The 14715-nt window shown below is 42.9% G+C and overlaps 1 protein-coding gene across 2 annotated transcripts in view; it reads left to right on the top strand.

Annotated features, from left to right (window-relative positions):
* The first annotated feature begins 1706 nt into the window (after window positions 1-1706).
* Window positions 1707-14715, top strand: part of KDM4C (lysine demethylase 4C) — a 436329-nt gene continuing 423320 nt past the window's right edge. For both annotated transcript variants that reach the window (XM_021063862.2, XM_021063858.2), the window contains exon 1: window positions 1707-1834. The gene's annotated coding sequence lies outside the window, so the exon portion shown is untranslated. The remainder of the gene's footprint in view (window positions 1835-14715) is intronic.

The following is a 14715-nucleotide window of genomic DNA, read 5'->3' as shown; positions in this document are numbered from 1 at the left end:
GCTCAGTGGTTTATAAACCCAACTAGTATCCATGAGGACTCGGGTTCCATCCCTGGCCTTGCTCAGTGAGTTGAGGATCAGGTGTTGCCATGAGCTGTGGTGTAGGTTGATGATGTGGCTTGGATCCCAGTTGCTGTGGTGTAGGCTGGCAGCTACAGCTCCTATTATACCCCTAGCCTGGGAACTTCGATATGCCACAGGTGCAGCCCTAAAAAAGTAAAAAAAAAAAAAAAAAGGGACTGCCCAATAATCCCATTAGCCTTACTTAAATATATATATATTTATATACACATATATTATATGCACAATAAAAAAATATATTTCCCCCAGGCTTGTGGCAGACCAAAAGTTCCTGGACTAAGGGTGCAACCGTGCAACAGTAGTGACACAAGCCACAGTAACAACACGGGATCCTTAACAGCCAGGTCACCAGGGAACTCTCTAATTAGCCATATTTCATCAGTCCTTGCAATGCTCCTACCATTGAGAAAAGACTTTGAGGGCGTGGTAAATATACCTGTTGAGATACTTAGAAAGGCGGGAATTGGTGGACTGCAATAGAAAATTCAGCACTTGAGACAGCCCAGACCTGTTCAGAAGCCTAAGGATCTGCCCTTTCTTAGCTGAGAATACGTTAGGGGAAACGCAACAAAGGACCCAGCTGGAAACTCTACAGGAAGTTAAAAAAATTGTTCAGCTTTGCAAAACACCTGGTGCTCAGCCATCTGTCTTTGGTAGCACAAAGGCTTAAGTAAGGGATTACTGTTTTTTTCTGACACTTTAGAAGGCAGATACCCCGCAGAAATAATAAGTTGTCGCAAGCTAATTTAAGTACTTCCTGAGGAGTCCGGAGGCACCTGCACTTCATGTTAATAGCTCAGGCTATTCTGCTGACATCTCTAATTTTTGAGAAACCTCCAGACCAAAGTCCTATTAGGGACACTGCAGGTTTCCTCAGCTAAAGCGCACACCTGCGCTGGGCCGGGACATGTTCAGCGTAGGTGTCTGGAACACGGGATAGTATCGCTCCCTTTGGCTAACAACATGGCTTACTGCTTGAGAACTGCTTGCTAAAAGGTTGGCAGGTAGACACCCGTCGCCCACTCAGGATCTACCATTTCGGTCAGAAGTCTCAGAAATCCTGACCATAAGACGCTGTCATTGCTACCCAGCAGCGAACCGCGACATCCTGGCCAGTTCGGTTAGGCTGGGCATTACGATGCCCCACCCATGGCAACGCCACTCTGACGTCCGCGCGCCGGAGGCAGCCATAGGGCCGCGTCGGGCCAAGAGGACGTGTGGCGCGTGGGCTACATCAGGTCCAACCCTGAAGGAACCCAGTGGGCGCTTCTGGGCAGGGTTCTGTGCACCTGTTCCTTTTTTCTGTTCAACTGTCTTTCCCTTCTGGGAAAAAAGGGACATAACCATCTCTAGAAAGCCAACAGCGCAGCTGCGAGTCTAGAATAGGAACAGCGCGGAAGATTAAGCCTAAAGCAAGAATGTGCCTGGCACCTTTAAGCTGTTTGGAAGTTCACGTGACCCGCTAAGTGCAGGCCCCAGCGGTCACGTGACGGCGCGCGCGCGCCCTCGCGCAAGGAGAGCCGGCGGGCGCTGTGCGCGCGCCTTCACCGCTGCCTCCCAGCCCCTCGACGGGAGGCTGAGGAGCGGCGGAGTGATCGGGCGACTAAGGCCGGGTGCGCGTGCGCAGCGAACAGCTGTCACCCAGTGCGGAACAAGTCTCCTAAATTTCCCAAATCTCCCTGGGTCACGGGCTACCGTTTTCCTTCTCATCTTCCTCCTCGGGGTCGTGTCCTCGCCCCAGTCCGCGCGCCAGGTAACCGCTTTTCCGGACTCCGGAGAATGGGGGCAGTGGGGGGAGGGGCCCCGGGCGGTCTTCCCGGCACTGCCCCGCTCCGCGCGGGGCAGCGGGGGGTGCCGGCGTCCAGCCGAGCGGAGACGCGGGGCCGGAGACATTCGGTCCGCGGTCGCCGCGACTGTCATGCCAGGGGGAGAGAGCGGCCCGCCGTGGTCGCAGCAGTGGGAGGCGGGAGCCAGTGACAGCCCGCTCTGGCCCTCAGGGGTTCGGTCCCCGTGCTCGCCGTTCTGCCGGGGGCCGGAGTCGGGGTCGCGCTCTTTGGAGCAGAGAAGCTCGCGGTTAGTCTAGGGATGCCGACTCCTTACCTTTCCCCTTCCAGCCGGGTCTGCGGGGACCCTGGGAAGACCAGGCCTGGTGCGCCCCTTGGGGCCGTCTCTTCCCTGGGACTATCACAACCCGCGGGGTAAAGGTGGGGGCGCCTCTCCAGACCACTCCATCGTAGGCAGTTAGACCCTCTTCCTGGTTCGACTTTAGTCCCCGTGGCTGTCCTTTTGATTTTTCCGGCTTGGGGCCATTTTTTCCTACGGTGCCTCTGGCCACGATGCGGTGTTAGACAGTGGATGCTTAATAAATAGGAGTTGGATAGGGTCGCGTGGTAAGCCAGGCATGGGACGTGGCGGGGGGTGGGGATGTGGAGAAAGGAGCCAGGTAGGCTGGGGCAACGGGCTCGAGCTTGGGGTTTTCCTCGGTGTTCAGCCAATGAAACCAGCAGGGCTAGATTCGGATGCTTTCCGGGTGAACTCGGAGCTAGTCTCCCCCTGAGCTGCTACCATGCACGTCTGCCGGAGCCGGCTTCTGGCTTTGGTGGTGGGCGTTGCTGGAGAGGATTTTTTTGTGCGTCCTCTCCCTGGAAAAGAGAGGGCAAACTTTTAAAACATTTTAAAATTTATTTATTTATTTATTTATTGCTCTTGGTAAGTTACCCTGCGGGGTGATTCCTCCAGCACTGCTTGGGAAGTGTAGGTTAAAAGTTGCATTCAGTCCACTCTTAGCCTTGTGAAAGTTTATGGTAGGCTCTGTTCACCTATGTTCGGACCAAACTTTGCCCTGTTTCACCCACTTGAATTTGCAGTATTTTTTATTTTTAACCTCCGGAAACTCGGCTTCACTGTTTCTATGGCAACGGTTACTAATATTCAAATTTCGAAGTGTCGTGGTTGAAAATTAGTGGCTTTAAATTTTAAAGGTACATTTTTACTTTGTAGCACTAGGTTCTCCTTTAAGATCGTTAGTTATGACCTTTTTAGATCTTTAGAACTATTAAGGTCTCCCACCTTGCTAGTCCCCTCCCAACCCCCCCATACTTTATTTTTGGAATGTTATTACATGGTTCAGTTTTTTAAGGCCTTCTTTCTTTCAGTTTAAGGTGTTATGAAAAGTTTGCACATAATCTTTAGAGCATCTCAGGAACTTGGCAATGCAATTTTTAAATTTTGCTGTTTTATTGTTATTTTTTAAATGGCTGCACCTGAGGCATATGGAAGCCCCTGGGCCAGGGACTGAATCTGAGCTGCAGCAGTGGCCTAAGCCATAGATAGCAATGGCAATGCTGGATCCTTAACCCAGTGCGGGCTGGGGATGGAATTGGGACTCAGGACCTGAGCTGGTCCAGAGACAAGGAGGGATCCTTAACGCACTGTGCCTCAGCGGGGAACTCCAATTTTAGAACTCTTTTTTTTTTTTTTTTTTTTTTTAATTTGATGGCCGGAAAGTTCTTAGGGACAGAGATTGAATCTGGGCCACAGCTGCTGTGAGCTATGCCACAGCTGTGGCAACACCAGATCCTTTAGCCCACGGTGTGGAGCCGGGGGTTGAACCTGAGCTTCTATAGCAACAAGCACTGCAGCAGTGGGATTCCTAACCCACTGTGCCAGGGCGGTCAACTCCCAATTTTAGGACATTTTTATCACCTCAAAAAGAAGTCCTTTCCCATTAGCACTTATTGTTCATTTCTCCTAAATCCCATCCCCACCCCAGCCCTAGTCAATGACTAATGTGCTTTTTGTCTCAATAGATTCGCCGGTTCTGACATTTCATAAAAATGTAATCATATTATATGTGGTCTTGTGTGACTAGATTCTTTTATTTAGCGTAATATTTTACAAATTCATCCATGTCATAGCCTGTTTCAGCACTTCATTCATTTTTATGGCTAAATTACATATCTATTCCATTGTATGGATATATCACATTTTGTCTGTTTGTTGCTTGATGGGTATTTGGGTTGTTTCTACATTTTGGCTATTACGAATAATGTTGCTATAAACTATTTTTTTGTATGGATTATTTTTTATCTTTTTTTAAACTCTTGGGTATACAGCTGTTAGTGGAATTGTTGGATTAAACATTTTCTTTTGAATAAATGAACGAGCAAACAGGGATAGTGGTATTGAGGGATACTTTCTCTCAAGACCTTTGAGGGGCCTATTGACATTTTCCTGCTCCACTACCAAGAGTAATTCTTAGAGGCAGAATTCTTTGTAGCTTTGTCCTGAGTGTAGCACTGTCTTTCCTTGCCTGGAAAGCTCATTCTTTTGTTAGCCCAGTCTTTTTTCATACATAATAATCATAATGATTATTCTCTTGACATTGATTTGTTGTATATATATTAGAGATATGATGATAAAACAGGTACTTTCTGGAGTTCCCGTCGTGGCGCAGTGGTTAACGAATCCAACTAGGAACCATGAGGTTGCGGGTTCGATCCCTGCCCTTGATCAGTGGGTTAACGATCCAGCGTTGCCGTGAGCTGTGGTGTGGGTTGCAGACGCGGCTCGGATCCTGTGTTGCTGTGGCTCTGGTGTAGGCTGGTGGCTACAGCTCCGATTCGACCCCTAGCTTGGGAACCTCCATGACCAAGAAATGGCAAAAAGACAAAAACAGCCCCCCCCGCAAAAAAAACAGGTACTTTCTTTCTTTCTTTCTTTTTTTTTTTGCTTTTTAGGGTCACACCCCAACATGGAGGTTCCCAGGCTAGGGGTCGAATTGGAGCTCCAGCTGCTGACCTACCCTACAGCCACAGCAATGCCAGATCCGAGCTGTGTCTGCCACCTATACCACAGGTCACGAACAATGTGAGATCCTTAACCCACTGAGTGAGGCCAGGGGTTGAACCCACAACCCCATGGTTCCCAGTTGGATTCATTTCTGCTGCTCCATGATGGGAACTCCAAACAGGTACTTTCCATGCTGTCATTAAACTCAGTGTCTAATGCAGATCTTTCACTCTTTTAATAGTTATATTTCCTTTTTTATAATGTGGATTTTTTTTTTCTTTTTATGGCCACACTTGTGCCATATGGAAGTTCCTGGGCTAGGGGTCAAATCAGAGCAGCAGCTGCAGCCTACACCACAGCTTGAAGAAATGCCGGATCCTTAACCCACTGAGTGAAGCCAGGAGGTCCAACCCTCATCTTCACAGACACTCTGTTGAATTTTTTTTTTTTTTTTTGCTTTTTAAGGTCATACCCATGGCATATGGCGGTTCCCAGGCTAGGTGTCTAATTGGAGCTATAGCTGCTGGCCACAACCACATCCACAGCAATGCCAGGTCTAATCTGAATCTGTGACCTACCCCACAGCTCATGGCAACGCTGGATCCTTAACCCACTGAGCGAGGCCAGGGATCAAACCTGTAACCTCATGGATGCTAGTCATATTCGTCATATTCATTTCCACTGTGCCACGACGGAAACTCCCTATGTCGTGTTCTTAACCCATTGAGTCACAATGGGAACTCCTGTAATGTGAATATTTAAGACTCATCTCCCTACCTCCATTTCTAATATGAATTACTTGGAAGTTGTGCCATAGTTAAAGTCATTATGTATATATGTGTGGGTGTATATCTATATATATCTATATATAGCTATGTATATATATTTTATCCTTACCTATCTAGAAGGTTTTATGGAGACTAAAATATAAATTTAAAATACTGGTCTTGGAGTTCCCATCCTGGCTCAGCAGAAGTGAATCCAACTAGGAACCATGAGGTTTCGAGTTTGATCCCTGGCCTTGCTCAGTGGATTACAGATCTGGTGTTGCTGTGAGCTGTGGTATAGGTCGCAGACTTGGCTCGGATCCTGCGTTGCTGTGGCTGTGGTGTACGCTGGCAGTTGTAGCTCTGATTGGACCCCTAGCCTGGGAACCTCCATATGCAGCAGGTGCAGCCCTAAAAGGTTGAAAAATAAATAAATAAAATATTGGTGTTTTTACTCCCTGCAGCGCGTCCCCCCACCACAAAGATTGCCCTGTGCCTCTACTCTTTATACCTTTTGGGAGAAGATGCTGAACATCCAAGTCCACACTTTTAGGGCCTTATCCTTTCCCAGCCTAAGCACTTGGAAGAAGCCCTTTGAGAATCCTGTCCACCTAACTTCTCTTTGAATGGCCTCACATTTATTTACCTGAGGATCAAGTCCTCTCAGCTCTCTCAGCAAGGCTTAGTTCCCTGGCTGGGTGGGGCTTGACACCTGCTCACATTCTTGTTCCCTCTGCCTAGACTGCTATCCCAGGTGGTCTGAGCTTCTTTGGTCAGTTCCATCTGGTCCTTCAGAGAGCTTAGCTTCAGTTATCAATTTAAGTTAGTCTTTCCTCTTGCCTATATATTTGCCCATAGCGGTGTTCTATAATCTCATTCACAAACTTAATAAACACCATTAGTTGTGTATAACTTAACCTTTTATTATTATTTTTTCCTACTGTACAACATGGTGACCCAGTTACACATACAAGTATACATTCTTTTTTCTCACATTAAATGTTCCATCATAAGTGACTAGACAGAGTTCCTAGTGCTACCCAGCAGGATCCCATTGCAAATCCATCTCAAAGGCAACATTCTGTATCTATTTACCCCAAGCTCCCAGTCAATCCTACTCCTTCCCCTTTGCCCTTGGCAACCACAAGTCCATTCTCCAAGTACATGATTTCCTTTGCTGTGGAAAGATGCCTTTGTGCCATATGTTATATTCCAGATATAAATGATATCATATGGTATTTGTCTTTCTTTTTCTGACTTACTTCACTCAGTAGGAGAGTCTCTGGTTCCATCCAGGTTGCTGCAAATGGCATTATTTGGTTCTTTTTTATGGCCGAGTAGTATTCCGTTGTGTATATATACACCACATCTTCCTAATCCAATCATCTGTCAATGGACATTTGAGTTGATTTCATGTCTTGGCTATTGTGAATAGTGCTGCAGTGAACATGTGGGTGCGTATGTCTTTTTTAAGGAAAGTTTTGTCTGGATATATGCCCAAGAGTGGCATTGCTGTGTCATACGGTAGTTCTATGTATAGTTTTCTAAGGTATCTCCATACTGTTCTCCACAGTGGTTGTACCAGCTTACATTCCCACCAACTGTGCAGGAGGGTTCCCTTTTCTCCACACCCCCTCCAGCATTTGTTAATTATGGACTTATTAATGATGGCCATTCTGACTGGTGTGAGGTGGTATCTCGTGGTAGTTTTGATTTGCATTTCTCTAATAATCAGGGATGTTGAGCATTTTTTCAAGTGCTTGTTGGCCTTCTCTTTATCTTCCTTGGAGAAATGTCTATTCATGTCTTTTGCCCATTTTTCCATTGGGTTGTTGGCTTTTTTGCTGTTGAGTTGTATAAGTTGTTTGTATATCCTAGAAATTAAGCCCTTGTCAGGTGCATTGTTTGAAACTATTTTCTCCCATTCTGAAAGTTGTCTTTTTGTTTTCTTTTTGGTTTCCTTTGCTGTGCAAAAGCTTGTCAGTTTGATTAGGCCCCATTGGTTTAGTTTTGCCTTTATTACTCTTTTATTTATTTATTTTTGTCTTTTTAGAGCCACACCCATGGCATTTGGAGGTTCCCAGGCTAGGGGTCCAATTGGAGCTGTAGCCCCCAGCCTCTGCCATAGCCACAGCAGCTCAGGATTTGACCCGCATATATGACCTACACCGAAACTCACTGCAACACCAGATCCTTAACCCACTGAGCAATGCCAAGGATTGAACCCGAATCCTCATGGATTCTAGTTGGGTTCGTTAACCGCTGAGCCGTGATGGGATCTGAGTATCACTCTTTACTCTCCACCCCTCAGGTATGCACGGAAAAAGCTCCACATTAAATACTGAAAGTGATGAGTTAACTTGTGGATGATGGGATTATGGGTAATTCATTCCTTCATGTATGTGGAATTTTTGGATTCTTCTGTGTATCAGTGTGACCTTTGTGCACAGGAGAAAAAAACCAGTAAAAAGCCATGCTTGTTAGAAAATGTGGAAATAGGAGACTTTAGAGGAAAAAGAAAAATTATCAGTAATTGCCATTTTAACCTTTTTTGTTTTAGTAACCTGGGTGAGATCTTGGTATAGCTTTTCAACGTCAAACTTTGATTACATTTTGATTGTTTCTCATATCTAGGGACTTCTAGGGATTGGTGATGACATTTACCAATGGTTGCCTAGGGGTGGAATTTCTGGTTTTGAAATTAAGCTGATTACTAGGGAATAGAATTTAGCATATTGGGATATGATAACTAAGTTTGTGCTAAATAGCTCATTTAATTTTTCCTGAGCAATGTTCATATTAGTATATTTTTATGTTTCATTGTAAAGTTTTTCTCTAACAAAATAACTTGTTATTTGCACCATTGTCTTATTTTTGCTGGTTGGTTTATTCTGCCCGTTGTTTATTCTGCTGGATGGTTTGTCTTCAGTAGATAACACCTACTATGTGTCATGCACTGACATTAGATGTGGAACATGTTGTAAATATAATAAAAAATTCATGAAAGAAGATTATTTTGAGTGTGAATGTTTAGTTACATTGTTGCTATATATTTTCAGATACACAGTGACTTCAGTTGTTCAAATCATTTTTTTTTCTCAGTTTGTTACAAACCAAACAGTATTCCAAAAATGAAAACAAGGGATCAAGGCAAAGCCACAAGTATTTGTCCCTGTATGAATTAAAGAGCCTGGCTGGATATGGGTGTCATGTTCAGTGCTTCACTAGAGTTGATTCCTAGAGCTCAATTTTTGACTTACCAAAACTCCCGTGAGGAAAAGTCTTGGCAGTGTTTGGCTCCACCATGAAATACTGATCTCTTATCTATTTTGCTAGCTAAGCATTAAAAATAACCTTAGTGTCTAGCATAGAGGCTATTTTAACTAAACTCTATGTTGTGCTATTCCCACCTTGGAAGAATAGTTTAAAACATTAGGTAATTTCCGGAGTTCCCGTTGTGGCTCAGTGGTTGACGAATCCCACTAGGAACCATGGGGTTGTGGGTTCGATCCCTGGCCTCGCTCATTGGGTTAAGGATCCAGCGTTGCCGTGAGCTGTGGTGTAGGTTGCAGACGCAGCTCAGATCCTGCGTTGCTGTGGCTCTGGACAGCTCCGATTCGACCCTTAGCCTGGGAACCTCCATATGCTGTGGGAGTGGCTCTAGAAATGGCAAAAAGACAAAAAAACAAAAAACCGAAAACCAAAAACCAAAAACCAAAACATTAGGTAATTTCCAAACATTCTTTGTTTTATGAAAAAAGCAGTGTACAAAATTATATACATTGTATGAGCCCATTGTGTTTAAAGGTGTTTATAAATGTAGGAGTTCCCATTGTGGCACAGCAGAAACAAATCTCTCTAGTATTCATGAGGATGCAGATTCAATCCCTGCCATCCCTCAATGGGTCGGGGATCTGAAGTTGCGGTGAGCCGTGGTGTATGTCACAGGTGCGGCTTGGATCCGGAGTTGCTATGTTTGTGGTGTAGGCCAGCAGCTGTAGCTCCAATTCGACCTGTAGCCTGGGAACCTCCATATGCTGTGGGTGCAGCCCAAAAAGCAAAAAAAAAAAAAAAAAGTTGTTTATAAATGTACATATGTTTAGGAAAAAATACACTAGAATGTTAACTTGGTGATGGGATTACTGGTAATTTTGATTTTCCTTCATTAAAAAATTTTTAGCATTAATATTTATATAATAATATATTTATATGATACAGATTTAATATCTATATATTGTTTGTGCATTATATATATAAATTATTAATATTTATATCTTCTATAATATTTATATTTCCTATAAATTTTTTCAAATATTTAATCTACCAAGGTTTGAGTGTTAACGGCCTACACAATTTGGGAAGTTCCTGTGTGGCATAGGTTGAGGACCGGATGTTACCACAGCTGTGACACAGGCCACAACTGCAGCACAGGTTCGAACCCTGGCCCTTGAACTTCTGCATGCCATAGTTGCAAACCCAAAAAAAGGAGAGAGAGAGAATTAAAAAAAAAATATATATGGTATATCTATATTTGGGAAATTTTACTTTGATTATGCATTTAAACTACCATTATATGTTTCCTTCAGTTTGGTTTGTATGTCCCAATATAACTAAACATTTTCCATATTTTAAAAGAGAGGCATTACCTGTATGCTCTCTAATTCATCCCAAACCCTCTTCATCCTTTCAACTCATGCCAGACAGCAGGATTTAATAAGGGCTATTAAGACTTGCCAAATTATCAAGCTATAGGCAACCATAAGTGAACATTCATTATCAACATGCTTGAGCAGGACAGGGAGAGATGGAATCCTTTTTCAGGAAAAAAAAAAAGATGAAAAACAAGGCTTGGTAAACTTTAATGACTTAAAAAAGGATATGATTCCCCCCTCCCCCATTATACTGAAATGTAATTGACATATAGCTCTGTATAAGGTGTACAAAATAATGATCTGACATACACACATCATGAAATGATTACCGCAATAGGTTTGCTGAACATCTGTCATCTGGTATAGATAAGAAATAAGAAAAGGAGTTCTTGTCTTGGCTCAGCTTAATGAACCCAACTAATATCCATGAGGACGTGGGTTCGAACCCTGGCCCCACTCAGTGGGTTAAGAATCCTGTGTTGGGAGTTCCCGTTGTGGCAAAGTGGTTGACAAATCCGACTAGGAACCATGAGGTTGAGGGTTTGATCCCTGGCCTTGCTCGGTGGGTTAAGGATCCGACGTTGCCGTGAGCTGTGGTGTAGGTCGTAGACATGGCTCAGATCCTGCATTGCTGTGGCTCTGGCGTAGGCTGGTGGCTACAGCTCTGAATCGACCCCTAGTCTGGGAACTTCCATATGCTGTGAGTGTGGCCCTAAAAAAAGAAAAAATCTGAAAACAGGAAAATGCAGTGCATCCTTCTGGACTGGATAGTTTTGCTACAAAGAAGATTGCTGTAAGAAATGCTGAAATAAAAAAGATCTAAAGATTAGATAGTAATGTATCAGTGTTAACTTCTTGATTTTAACATATATATTGTGGTCATGCAGGAAAGTATCTTTGTGGGATACACATACCAAAGTATTGAGTTATGGGGCATAAAGGCAAATTTTTCATGGAAATAAAAGTTCTTTGTTCTGTTAATGAAACTTTTTTAAAAGTTTGAGATTGCCCCAGAGTTAAAAAAATTATTTTAAAAATAAAATACAAAGGAATTTAAGAAATCTGCAAGATCCAGGTAAAGATGTCTTTAAAATATCTTTTATAAAGACTTAAAAAAGGTGTTCTCATTGTGGCTCCACAGAAATGAACCTGACTAGTATCCATGAGGATGCAGGTTTGATCCCTGGCTTCACTCAATGGGTTAAGTATCCAGTGTTGCCTTGAGCTGTGGTATAGTTTGCAAATGCAGGTTGTATCCTGCATTGCTGTGACATAGGCTGGCAGCTGCTATTCTGATTCAACCCCTAGCCTGGGAATTTCCATATGCCACACTTGTGGCCCTTAAAAAAAAAAAAAAGACTTAAAAAAGTTACGTGGAAAGGCATATATATTTCGGGGCAGGAAAACTCAATATCTTAAAGATAATTCCCTATTAAGTTTATTTCCAATAAAACTATGCATAGATTTTTAGAACTTGATATATTGATTCTAAAGTTGAATATGAGGAAAAATAAACAAGAATGATCTGCAGAGTTCTAAAAAATATACTGTAAAGTTACAACAAAACATTGAAGTAATGGTATAAATAGTTCACTGTATAGGAATAGAATCAACCTAAATGACTTTGAGTACTGGTAGTTAATAAATTATCATACACACACAGTATAGTACTGTGTAGTCATTTTAAAAAGCTCTCTCTATATACACATTTTAAAAATCTCATCCAAGAGGGTGGGAGAAGGAGAAATTAGATAAAGGTAGTCAAAAGGTACAAACTTCAGTTATAAGACATGACACAGATCATTAATTGTTTTACATTAAATATGAAGACTGATAGAAGAGTAAATCTCAAGAGTCTCATCACAAGGAAACATTTTTTTCTTTTTTCTTTACTTTTTTTTTTTTAGAATTACACCTGTGGCATGTGGAAGTTCCCAGGCTAGGGGTCAAATCATAGCTACAGCTACCAGCCTATGCCACAGTCACAGTCCTCAGTCTTTCCTTTATTTTCATTATATTGGTACCTTTGACGATTACAAGCCAGTTATTTTATTTATTTATTTATTTATTTATTTATTTGCCATTTCTTGGGTTGCTCCCGTGGCATATGGAAGTTCCCAGGCTAGGGGTGGAATTGGAACTGTAGCCACTGGCCTACGCCAGAGTCACAGCAACTCGGGGATCCGAGCAGCGTCTGCAACCTACACCACAGATCACGGCAACGCCAGATCCTTAACCCACTGAGGAAGGCCAGGGATCGAACCCGCAACCCCATGGTTCTTAGTCGGATTCGTTAACTACTGAGCGATGACGGGAACTCCAAGCCAGTTATTTTAGATACTCCTTTAATTTTTCTTTGTTTGTCTCTTCATGATTATATTTTTGAGGCATCTTTGGCAGGAATATCACAGAGGCGAAGCTGTATTCTTTTAATTACATCTTATCAGGTGGCACAAAACTTCATTTTGTTCTATTACTGCTAATGTTGGCTTTGATTGCTTAAGAAGTCTTTGCTTTTCTGTTCTAAAGTTATTCTTTTTGTTTAAAAAAACTATGTAAATATCTTATTCCTTATTAAGTTTTCAATTTCTTCACTTACTTTTATCAGTTTGCATTTACAGTTTCCTGTTTTTTTCAGTGAGTTATATAATCTGTTAGTATTTGTATTGATGCTTAAACTGTCATAGGATTGGCCCATGGGAACCCTTCAAGGTGGATTCTCTGTTCTTTGAGAATGTCCTATGATTCTTTTAGCACACTCTTCCTTTCAGGCATAGCGAGAGATTCAGGCTTATCTTCAACTTTTCCTACCTCCAATATTTGGACGCCACAATCTAGGTGCTTATTGATATTGGGTTGTTGCTCCTATGCATTCTCAGTGAACAGAACTAGAGAATATGTGTATGTTTGGATATGCTTAACCATATACACACACATATACAGGGAATTAATAACAAGTCTACTAATAATGAACTGTTCTTGTATTCCTAGAATTACCTTTTGGTCATGGTTTATTTTTTTAATGTGCTTTTGGATTTTGCTTGCTTATTTTAAAAATAATTCTCATCAATATTCTTAAATAAAATTGTTTTGCAGCTTTCTTAGGCCAGTTGTCAAGTTTTGTTACCCATTTAGCCTTGCTTCTAAGAATTTTTAACTTTTTTTTTTTGTGCTCAGGAATGTCTCAAATAACATTGGATTATGTTTCTTAAAAATTGAGCATAATTCTGTGAAATCATCTGTATAGATTTATTCTTTTTTTTTTTTCTTTTTGGGGCTACCCCTGCGGTATATGGAAGTTCCCTGGCTAGGGGTCAAATCAGAGCTACAGCTGCCCCCCTACGCCACAGCCACAGCAACACCACGTTCAAGCTGAGTCTGTGACTGGATTCTTAACCCACTGACTGAGGCCAGGGATCAAACCCCGCCCTCATGGATACTAATCTGGTTTGGTATAGCCTAGCCGCAAGAGAAATTCCTGGAGATTTATTCTTAATTTAGTGGGCTCTGTGTTTTGTTTTTTGTTGTGGCTTTGGTGGTAGCAGAAGAGTAGAGTGAAGAGGTCAGTTATATTTGGGGCCTGGGTCTGAGGGACACTAAATGTGCAATCCCACTGAGCCACGATAGGAACTCTGGAAATGGATTATTGTATGTAAAAAACACAGCAAAGAATCAAACAAAGGCAAGGCTTTGCTTTTTTTTTTATTTTTTTTAATTTTTTTTATTTTTATTTTTTTTTGTCTTTTTGTCTTTTTTGTTGTTGTTGTTGTTGTTGCTATTTCTTGGGCCACTCCCGCGGCATATGGAGGTTCCCAGGCTAGGGGTTGAATCGGAGCTGTAGCCACTGGCCTACGCCAGAGCCACAGCAACGCGGGATCCGAGCCGCGTCTGCAACCTACACCACAGCTCACGGCAACGCCAGATCGTTAACCCACTGAGCAAGGGCAGGGATCGAACCCGCAACCTCATGGTTCCTAGTCGGATTCGTTAACCACTGCGCCACGACGGGAACTCCGCTTTTTTTTTTTTTTTTAAGGTTCATTTTAATAAGGTGGTGGTATTCAAAGAGCTGTAAGTGAGCATAATTGTCGCCATCACACTGTTGAAGGAGTTTGTGCAGGTGGACTGTGCCTCCTCACAAAAGGCAAGCTAATGGAGACATTTGTTTCCTATTAACAATAAAGAAAAATTATGGGAGTTCCCGTCATGGTGCAGTGGTTAACGAATCCGACTAGGGACCATGAGGTTGCGGGTTCGGTCCCTGCCCTTGCTCAGTGGGTTAACGATCTGGCGTTGCCGTGAACTGTGGTGTAGGCTGCAGACGTGGCTTGGATCCTGCGTTGCTGTGGCTTTGGCGTAGGCTGGTGGCTACAGCTCCGATTTGACCCCTAGCCTGGGAACCTCCATATGCCATGGGAGTGGCC

The sequence above is a fragment of the Sus scrofa genome, chromosome 1, assembly GCF_054392235.1.
Source record: "Sus scrofa isolate SSC_HxYL_T2T_F1_AM1 chromosome 1, Sscrofa_HxYL_maternal_Yorkshire_Landrace_v2.0, whole genome shotgun sequence".
Lineage (NCBI taxonomy): Eukaryota > Metazoa > Chordata > Mammalia > Artiodactyla > Suidae > Sus > Sus scrofa.
The sequence above is the reverse complement of the archived record's forward strand: the minus strand, read 5'-3'. Positions and strand labels throughout refer to the sequence as shown.